Below are 10,664 nucleotides of genomic sequence, written 5' to 3' on the forward strand. Positions count from 1 at the left end.
GTAATGGCGCAGCCCCCGAGTATTCGGGTGTGGCGAAAATAAATAATAATTGACTCTCAGAAAAGTAACACTTAGCTTTATATCGAGTGCGACGGAGCCAACGTGAAAGCAGATCGTGTAGCGGACGCGGTCGATGAAGTTGCGCGGCGTTTGACCGAAAGTAGTCGATGAAGAGGGCGCAGTCGATGTGATAGATATAATCAATGACGCAATCGAAGTTCACAGCGGGCGAGCTCCCGAGAGAGGCAAGTGCGCGCTGTCGATTTATGGCAGACGAGCCCCCGAACATGCGACTGCGCGAGGCGAAGTAATCGGAGCTTATTCCGATCTGAAGTTTGTATTGGAGCACGGAAATCTGCGCGCAAATAACACCACAAGCCGAAAAAATATTTAACCAAATAGTAATTAATTAGAAATAGAACACCTGATAGTTTTGTATCGGATGAAATCAGAGTGGCGACTCGCGGCACAAACACGTCGTCTGGTCTGTGATGACAAATTCGTGAGCGTTGCGAAATCCTCCTTAAATGTTCCCCATCGTCCACGTTATGGCGTCAAACGCTTCCATAGCCGCCATTGGTACTATAAGCCGCATTCAGCCTAGCGGCCGAAATTGTTGATTTGACTTTGGTAATCCTTATAGATGTATATGTCAGTGGTAATAAAAAGTGGTGTAATAGACTAATTTGCAATCACCATGAGGAATAACCTCAGCCGAACTTTGCAACAAGTAAATTAATCGTATGCATAGCTAGCTATTTTCTTGCAATCAAAGAAAAGTAGGGAAGAGATCTTAGCTTATACGTAGGCAGTATTTAGCCTATTGAATCTTGGACTGTTCGGGTCTGTCATGGTGGCGTACACCAATTTGATTTCCTTTCCGCGTAACTTCGCAACTGCGTCGGCCGGTCGTTTTGCTCATCTGTCGATTGCTAACAGGCTGTCGATGCTTTTTCTCCAATCTGATCTGAACATTGTTGATGATGAACTCTAGGAATCCTGCCCGGATAACGAAATCCAGTCGTCGCGATTTCCATAGACGGCGCCAATTGACGATGGATCACCTCGTCAATGCCTACGTATTGTAGACTTGGGTTTCGGGAAGAGCGACGATGGAGATTCTGGGGGTCGAGATTAGGCACACGACGTACCCAGCTTCGGGTCCCCTCGGTGGAGGATCCCTACGTGCTGCTAGCAATCCAGTATATGATCATATGTATGTTTACAGGGTGCCGCCGTAGGCGGAGCTATGTTATCTATCTATTGTCTCTCCCTTCTATCGGGTGCCCTGACTGGCTTTATATATGCAACCAGTCTAGGGTTTTACAAGAGTCCTAGTCGACTACTTTTCGGGTTGCCTTGTTAGGCCTTCTCCATATTGGGCGCCGAGCTAGGTATACTAATAATGGGTACCCGGAGGGTATACCCATGTCAAATACCTCATACTTTTGATTGCATTGAGTTTCACTAAGATATAGGTCCGAAAGGACTATAAGTTCTATTATGATGACATATGGCAATAGTACAAAATAAAAACATTATGCCCTAGCACTCTATCTCACATTCCACTAAAGTTCAGAGCAATAAAGTTGGACATTTCAATGTTGGAAGAACCATTTTTAACTGATCAGATAATGTCGGTTCTTTATGCTTTAGTTGTTAGAAGCAACATGTGGATTCAAGAATGAACACATCCTATTTATGATTGGGATAATTGACAAATATACAATAAGTCTAGAAATGGACCACTCAAAAAGCCAACAAAAAGTCTTGTAGTACATGCAATGAAATAAAGTTTGCACGCTCACCAATAATTAAGAAGTATGGTAGCCTCGATCTCGTGGGTTATGTAGACATTGTTTTTGCGAGGTGTGTTTGTGGATATTAAGGTTTCCATGCCATGTTGAATACTAACCTTCACATGTGGAGATATGTCGTGGGAAATCTCCAAATTGATATTGATGGTATCAGTAATGATGTAAACTATTACGAGACATGTTAAGAGGCTATTGAGAAGGTTGTATGTCAAAAGGTGTTTTGCCGAAATTAATGTGGTAGAAAACTTTCTAAAACCACTTACTGCATTATGGACATGATGTTTTCTATGCGAGTAACATCAAGTCAAATGGTGTTAAGAATATAAGTATGTTTTTTCTATTTTTTACGGAACCATTTCTCGAAGGTTGTCACCCATATTTATGATTATGTTGCCAGCATGAGTTGATAGAAAGTTTTTTTGATCCAGAAAATAAGGACCGTCAAATAAACTAACACCCATAAAGTATTATGTATTCCATTTCGAGATAGGATGGTGTACCAAAAGTATGCAGTAGCATGTCATTGGTCCCTGTAACACCTTACGTTGGTATGTTTATTCCTATTGAGAGTGTTCTTGTGATGTTTGCTATCCATACGATCTAGGGAAGAATGTTGGAATAGATCTGGGCTAACAACCAAGAGAGAAAACAAGGTACATGGTCAACAACCCCATTGTTACGTTGGTGCATGATCCAGCACTCCAAAACAATATTTTGGTTTTGTCCGTGACCCCTTAGCACGGCATAGAAAAAGAAGAGGTGTGTACCTGGAAAGATACCACCCGCACGGATGAAACCGAAATACTACTAACCATCGATCCTAAAAGTGTGGTCAAGGGGATTAGAAGATCAACTACCACCGTCGGCCATTAGGAGGGTCGTGTCGGCGGAATCCCAGACATCTCCACCTCACTGAATTGTTGCACCTGATCTTCTTCTCCAACCTTTTCACCATGCGTGAGTCATCGTTGACCATCATGGCCGTCCCATGTACAAAAGTTCTAATTTAAAGGAGGTTTTCTAAGACGATGTTAACATTCTAATGATGCTTATCCTAAAGCATTAAGTGTAAGAATTTTAGTATAAATTTAGAATGTGTGACAATTATTTTAAAGTGGAGGAAGTACCATTGATGTGGGTGGTGCCAGAGGCCTTGTGTTGGGATCCAGTGACGCGGGTGCACGTTCTTGGCGGGCCAAAGCAGCCACACGATCCGCGTGATGTCACAGTGTCAAAGCATTCTTCCCCGACATCGCACTTGCCTCACTGCAGTCTAGCTCAGTCTTTGTGTATGGGCGATTTGCACAAAAAATAACCCAAAAGTGAAAGAAAAGTACATACTGACCCTCCAGCGAAATTATTTCATCCATCTAACATTTTTGTGTGGCGCCCCTCCCATCGGCGCCACACATGCCAGTGTGGCGCCCCTCCTGCCGGCGTCACTCTCCCAACCGACGTGGCGACCTCGACGCTGAGCTGGTGCGCCGATCCGACGTGGCAGCATGTGTGGCACCCCTCCCATCGGCGCCACACATGCATTTGTAATTGCCCAAAACATACTGTGAGACAATTCGTCTGGGACTTAGCCGTTTTGCGACCCTGTTTGTGTGGCGCCGATGCCACGGGCGCCACACCTGATAGTGTGGCGCCGATGCCACGGGCGCCACACAAAGAGGCTCGCGAAAACGGCTAAGGACTTATCGTCCGGAGCCCCTGGATGTTTTCGACCCAGAAGTTGATATAAGTTGGCATGTGTGGCGCCGATGCCACGGGCGCCACACAGTGCATTGTGGCGCCAGTGGGAAGGGCGCCACACATTGACTTGTGTTAAAATCATGAAAAATCCTACCAAAGTCCAACAGTTTTGAGTACAAAATTGGACACCACAAGTAGCAATTTCAGAACATACACATATAACACTTCATAGCTCACATCGTAGCAAGTAGATTCAAACAACAAGTAGCATTACAGACATGGTTCGAAATGACATAGGGTTCACAACTCGATACTTATGAAGATATAGTTCACAACAACACGTAGCACATCCTAGTGTCGTCCTCGACGTGTCGTCCTCATGGGCTGCTTCCGGACGGCCATCCTCTTCGTCCGTTGCCGTGGCTCTTGTTGCTGCTGCTCCTCCTGCTCCTCCTCCTCTGAAGATAACGGCTCGTCGTTCCTCATCCTCGACAAAGATGATCTCCGCGGCGGCCCCTCATCCTCCTCAATGACAACCTTCTTTCCTCGGTTGACATAATCTTCCGGAGTGTACCGGTTTGGAGCCTTGCCCCTTGGCTTCAACTGATAAGCAGACCGTGGGGCTTGCTTCTTGCCGCGACTAATGCTTTGACTCAGAATTTCGTCGTCCTCAGGAATCTTCACAAACATGAACACATGAGATTACAAAAGTTGAAATTAGTAAGAACATGTTTGACAGCAACAAAATAGTCCATACCTCCCGCTCTTCAGAAGAGGAGGATGTAAGAATTTCGCCTTCGCGGCAACCTAGCAAGTTGGCTAACCGCCGCATCTTTCGTGCAGTGTTCTGCGTCATGGAACTCATGGTTACAAAACCACCAGAACATAGCGTACATTCAAAGTTGGTGATCATACCTTAATGAAATGCCGCAACAGTCCGACAGGCTTTTCATCTCTCCCGCTCTGGTCCCACATAATCTCGCACTCGTCAGCTGTTTTTTGGATCTCCGTCCGCTGTGACAAACATAGCATACACAATTTAAGCGAGCACATGGCAATCTAGATGATGTACTAGTTAGTGAGAGAATCCATTACCACGAAGTTCAGCTCGGAAGCAATAGAAGTCGATCTCCCTCTGCGAGCAAAGGTGTCGTGCTGGCTTTGCGCAACCTCATCGAACTCGATGGGGTCGTCCAAGATGTCGTCATCATACGCGTGCTTCACTAACTCGATACGCGTGCTTTGATGAAACCATTGGAGATAGTTGTTGAAAGCGGCCAAGTCATGAGGCACAATCTCCACAGGGCCAGCATTCCGTGTCGCTTCCAAACAGTGTTGGAACGCTGTGATGTGGCCGCTATGATGGACAGGCCAATTTGTGATCTTCCTCTGCCGCTGCCTATCAAGCCTGCAAGAATCAACAAGTTATATTCTACCTCTTCAATCAAGAATCTTCCATCGCATGATTCCAGAAGTTTACCTATGAAGCGCCTTGTCCGTGTCTTGCCACTGAGGTGGGCACTCCTGATACAGCCCGGACTGTCTCATCACTCTGTGCGGCTGGTGGTGTTCAACAAGCCACATGCATATGAGTGGGCAGCGCATACGCCAGAACCGCGCCTCCTCTGTGCACTTGTGGTTGAGGTCAGTCATCGCCGCGCCAATACGGTAGTAGGTACCATATGGCTTCCATTCCACCTGCAGCATACAAATATTTCAGAATTTAGAACATGCCAGTAGAATCAATGAAAACTAGGATTGCAAAAGAGTGATCGGTTACCTGCTCAGCGGTAAGAGTGTCCAACTCCGCAGTGTACTGCATGTACATGATCTTTGGATCGCTCGTCATCTCCGAGACATTGTCCCAAAGGTATGCCCAAGTCGGCTCCCGATCAAGGTTCTCATGGTGATGAGGCCATGGCCTCTCGGTGAGTGTCCTAGGCCGCCCAACTGATAGGCGGTCCCAGCTCCATACGGAAAGTAGGAGCATGCATCCACCAATACCGCCGCTCCCAGTCCTGCTCCCAGTCCTGCGACAAGCTTCGTCCAACTGCGTACATAAGACATTTGGTTAGTACTTTGTCTAGCACACTACTATAGGAAAATAGTACATAGAACAAATCATCACCTGCCGGTAGAGGTAGGCAAGTGCCGCTGTTCCCCAACTCCACCGGTGCTCCAACACCGTAAACGCCTTCAGCCAACACCAATGGGCCAGCTTCCTCCCACTGTCAGGAAAGAGAGTCCTCGAAATCATGTACCATAAGTACACGCGGGTGTACGTCCTGATAGTGTCCTCGTTGGCCCCTTCAGGGCATTGTCCAAAGTTAAGCCTAATCCAAGAGAAAGACGCGCCGGCGGGAGCCCTCGCCTTTGGTTCTGCTGGCAGCGGAGGAGCCCTGCCAATAAGCGCCTCCATCTGCTGGCGCCACCCATCAGAAGCTGTGTTCATACACAGTGGCTCGCCCTGAATAGGTAGTCCAAGGATCATGGAAACATCCTGGAGAGTAGGGGCCATCTCGCCGGCCCTCAAGTGGAAGGTGTGCGTCTCCAGCCTCCACCGGTCGACAAGAGCGGTGAGTGCCGCGGCGTTCATGTTCGGCCCCCCACGGCTTACAAGGGATATGAACGGGAGAAGACCGGTAGGCTCGATGTGCTCCGTGTACCTCTCGTCATACGGTATATCCACTGTGCCATGGTAACGAATCTTCAAAGGGTGAAGATCCGTTGTCCTCTCCGTCATATGAACAGCCCGGTGATCCCTGTCATACTCTTGATCTAGGAGCCACACCATCCTACATGTTTACACAAATACACCATATTATGAGCAACACATACATGAGAATATATCCAAATAAGCCATCACAAATACATCAAATACATACATATACATTCATATCTAGGGATAGAACACCATATGAGTTATTCCTTCACATACACATTCATGAAATTTGATGCCTAGGGTTCCTCCACAAATCTAGGAGACATACATATCTAGGGTTCCTACACATACACATTCAACACATACATAGCCATTTCAAATCTAGTTTCCATGTCTAGGGTTCATGTACAAATCTAGCAAAATTTAACATCTATGGTTCCAACAAATGTATGGTTCAAACACATGCATACAATGAGGCTATCAATTTCAATACATACACACCAATATAGATTCCAACAACAAACATTTCCAATCTAGGTTCCATGTCTAAATCGAATTAAATCGGAGCAAATCTTGGATGAATCGAAGGGGAACGAAGGGGAATACCTTGAGGATTGTATGGGGATGGATTTGGCCGGCCAGATCTGTCCAATCCGTGGAGGATTTGGTGGGGGCGGAGGAGAGGCGGCCGGCGGCGGCAGTTGGAGGAGAGAAAGAGAGGAGAGAAAGAAAGAAGAGAAAGAGAGGGTCGGGCTGGGGGCGGGCGCGGGCGCCACACTTAAGTGGATGTGTGGCGCCCGTGGCATCGGCGCCACACATGCTAGTGTGGCGCCCGCGGCATCGGCGCCACACGTAGAGCCTCGCCAAAACGGCTAAGTCCCAGACATCCGGAGCCCCTGGATGTTTTCGACCCAACTGGTGATATAAGTTGGCATGTGTGGCGCCGATGGGAAGGGCGCCACACATGTTGCCACGTCGGATCGGCGCACCAGCTCAGCGTCGAGGGCGCCACGTCGGCTGCGAGAGTGGCGCCGGCAGGAGGGGCGCCACACTGGCATGTGTGGCGCCGATGGAAGGGGCGCCACACAAAAGGGTTGGATGGGTGAAATAGTTTCGCCGGAGGGTCAGTCTGTGCTTTTCTTTTACTTTTGGGTTATTTTTGTGCAAATCGCCTCATGTATGTAACCACAAATCGCTCGCTGTTCATTTCAATGGCGATCGCCAGCTTTTGGCCCCCGTAGTTTCTTTTTTGTTTGCCCGGCATTTTCGCTCATCTTCTTACTTCTCTTGCAGATCACGAGCAGCCAGGGATCGTTGTCAAAGAAAAACCTACTGATTTTATCTAATAAATATTTAAAGAACCAAACGAGTTAGCACAGGTGGAAGAAAAACCTACTGATTCCCCATTTTGGAAGGGCCTCATGAGAGTGAAAACTGATTTTTTCGCCAGGGGTTATTTTAAAGTGGGAGACGGATCTTCAGTCCGATTTTGGGAGAACGTCTGGTTAGGAGACACTTCTTTAGCGCTTAGATATTCGAGTTTGTATAACATTGTACAGCGAAAGAATGTGTTAGTGTCTACTGTGTTAGCTCAAGCACCTCTTAATATTACCTTCAGGCGGACTTTAAATGAACATAAATGGAACATTTGGATTACTCTTTGTTTTTTTTTTAAACGGAGGCAAAAGCTTTGCCTCATCCATTCGTTAAGCAGAAGGTGCCCGGTTTTTAGGAGAAAACCGGGCGAAAACCAACAACAACACAACAGTGTCAAGACAGACCCACAACCACCCACACTCCCGCGAGGGACACACCTAGCTATCCTGACTACCAACAAAAGCTACACAAGAAGCTCAAGTTGGCCTATGCCAAACAGATGGCCCTTCGAGGAGAGACCGGCAGCTCTGATTCTGAAGACGAGCTTCGGAGTGGAGATGAGCAAGAAAAGCGCCGAATAGGACCTTCACCGGACCGCCCCTCTAAGGTCATCGTACACCGCCCAAGGGCAGCTTCGACTTCACAGCAAGAGGAGACCAGCACGAAGACATCCGGACACGCCGGAACGGAGCCGACTAACATGACCTTGCCGCAACCAGACCTTGGCCACCACAATCGTCGTTGCCTCACAAGCCTCCACCCGGAACACCCGCATCTCCGGTTGACCTCCTGCCAACCCAGATGCCTTGTGTGTACAGCCCGCCGGAGTGCGCGGAGGGGATCATCAACTTCAAAAGGACGCCCTCAAGAGGGGAAACGATGAAGAAACGACGCCGTCGTCCGATCCCTTAGGATCTAGGCTTTCACCCGAAGAAGTGAACCCGAGGGCGCGAAGGTCGGAGAGCTCCACGACCGCCCCCCAAGGAGGATGGCGACATCCGCGGACGCCGCGCGATCAGGCTTTCGCCCGGAGCAACCGAAATCTTCACCTCCTCGCGCGGCCGGACAGCAAGACGGAGCATCGCCGCCAGCCCGCACCCCGCTGAAAACACACCTCCAACGCGACAGCAGCGCCACCGCCGCAAAGGAGCCACCGTCGAGATCCCGGAACAGCCGCCCAACACTGCTGGTGCCCCGGCCCGACCAGAAACAGGACCACGGGCGGACGAGACACCGCGCACGTTGGGCAGAGACCCACGGCCCGGGCGCCGCCGCCGCGACCTGCCTCACCACCAGCCTTCCAGGCGGCCACCCCGCCACCGGGAGAGCGCGCCGCCGCACCTCAGCCTAGGCCGGCCGCGCGCGGCGCGCCGCGGCCGGCCGACGCCCGAGCCCGCGCCGACGCCTCCAGGGACCTCCGTCGCACCCTCGCCCCACCGGGCCCGCGCGAGCACCCACCGACGGGTCGCCGTGCCGCACCATGCGACCCCCACAACCGCCGCCTCAACGCGCGTAGGAGAGGTTTCGGGGGCACCCGCCAAGCCCTCCGTCTTCAGCGGCCAGGCGCCGCCACCGCCGCCGGCGCCGGCGGCAGCAGCGGCTAAGGGTGGCCGGGATCTGGGGCGGCTCTGCTAGGGTTTGGGGGTGCCTCCGGAGTCGCCCCGCGCGAGAGCGACCCGGGAGGATGTTGGGTTCGTAAGGTTTTGTGACACCTTATGTTAGTGTGGATCACTCTTTGTCAACAACTCATAGGAGTACAGTTGACGAATAGCCCTGATAATTTTGTCTGGAGGCTTAATGATTCGGGCATCTTTACAGTCAAATCTATGTATCTTGACCTAATGAATGGACATAGCATAGGCTTACGGAAAAATTTGTAGAAGTTGAAAATTCCATTAAAAATCAAAATATTCATGTGGTTTCTTAATAATAAAGTTTTGCTTACTAAAGATAATCTGGCCAAAAGAAATTGGAATGGGTGTCAAAAGTGTTGTTTCTGTAATGAACTAAAAACTTTACATCATTTATTTTTAGCATGTCCATTTGCCAAAATTGTTTGGCGTATGGTATACTTAACTTTCAATTTACCCCCACCTGTCAATATTACTAATATGTTTGGAAACTGGCTTAATGGGGTAAAGAAATTAGATAAGGCCAGAATTAGGATCGGCATATCTGCTATATGTTGGTCTATTTGGACGAGTCGGAATGACATAATTTTTGATAAACAAAAGGGAACTAATTTTTTGCAGGTTATCCGACGTGCGGCGTACTGGATTCAACAATGGGCTTTACTTCTCCTGGAGGATCAGCGGGAGACTATGGTTACTGAATGCAACCGTCTGCTAACGGTTACTCAGGACTTTTTTTCCGGCTACTGGGTGGCGACACACTAGTAGGCTACAAAATGAATAATAATATGTTGTTCTCCATTTTTCGTTGGTTGGTGCATGTATCGATCCTCTCTGATCCATGATGTAAGAATTTGAATTGATGTACTTTGGAGATACTTTAATAAAGAAAGATGTGTGCATCATATTCATATTGATGCAGAGACTGGGCTTTGCCCCATTTGGAAAAAAAAAAGTCAGGGATCGTTGTTGTGACGGGGAATTATTCCAGGGAACGAGTAAATACACGGGATGTCTTCTGGTGGACGGGACAAGCAAGGCGTTTGTAAGCTACCTCACCACACGACACGAGCGAGCAGCTGGCTTAGTTTTTCACGTCACGTGTGAAACAACACTGCAGCGTTTTTGTTCTCAGCGCGCATTCCACATTGCGGCCGTGCTGCGACGTACGGTCGTGTGAGTGAGTGGATTTAGCTAGGCTAGAAAAACAGGGATAATACCAACGGTGGCAGTAAGATCAAAATTTTGTAAGGTAACTTAGAACGAGTCTAGCTTGTAGCGGGAGGTGTCTCTAATTTTATTGATGGTTTCTGCTCCAGTGTGTTGGTTCCTTTGAAGTTTTAGCACGATGATCTCCCGATTATCTACTGCAACAAGCTCTAGTACGATAAACTTTGTTCCGTTTCAATAATGGAGGAGCGAGGATGGCGGCGCGCCTTCGGTACGTGCTAGTGTTTGCGGTCTTCGCTAGGTGGTCTAAAG

General features: G+C 48.8%; 1 long non-coding RNA gene across 1 annotated transcript; it reads right to left on the bottom strand.

Moving 5' to 3' along the window:
• Positions 1–4,272: 4,272 nt before the first annotated feature.
• On the bottom strand, positions 4,273–4,896 carry LOC127330700 (uncharacterized). Its single transcript, XR_007869395.2, has 3 exons — positions 4,608–4,896; positions 4,428–4,526; positions 4,273–4,359 (listed from the first exon to the last, which is right to left on the bottom strand). It is a non-coding gene; the product is annotated as an uncharacterized lncRNA (long non-coding RNA).
• Positions 4,897–10,664: the final 5,768 nt, after the last annotated feature.

This window comes from Lolium perenne, chromosome 2 (assembly GCF_019359855.2).
Source record: "Lolium perenne isolate Kyuss_39 chromosome 2, Kyuss_2.0, whole genome shotgun sequence".
Classification (NCBI taxonomy): domain Eukaryota; kingdom Viridiplantae; phylum Streptophyta; class Magnoliopsida; order Poales; family Poaceae; genus Lolium; species Lolium perenne.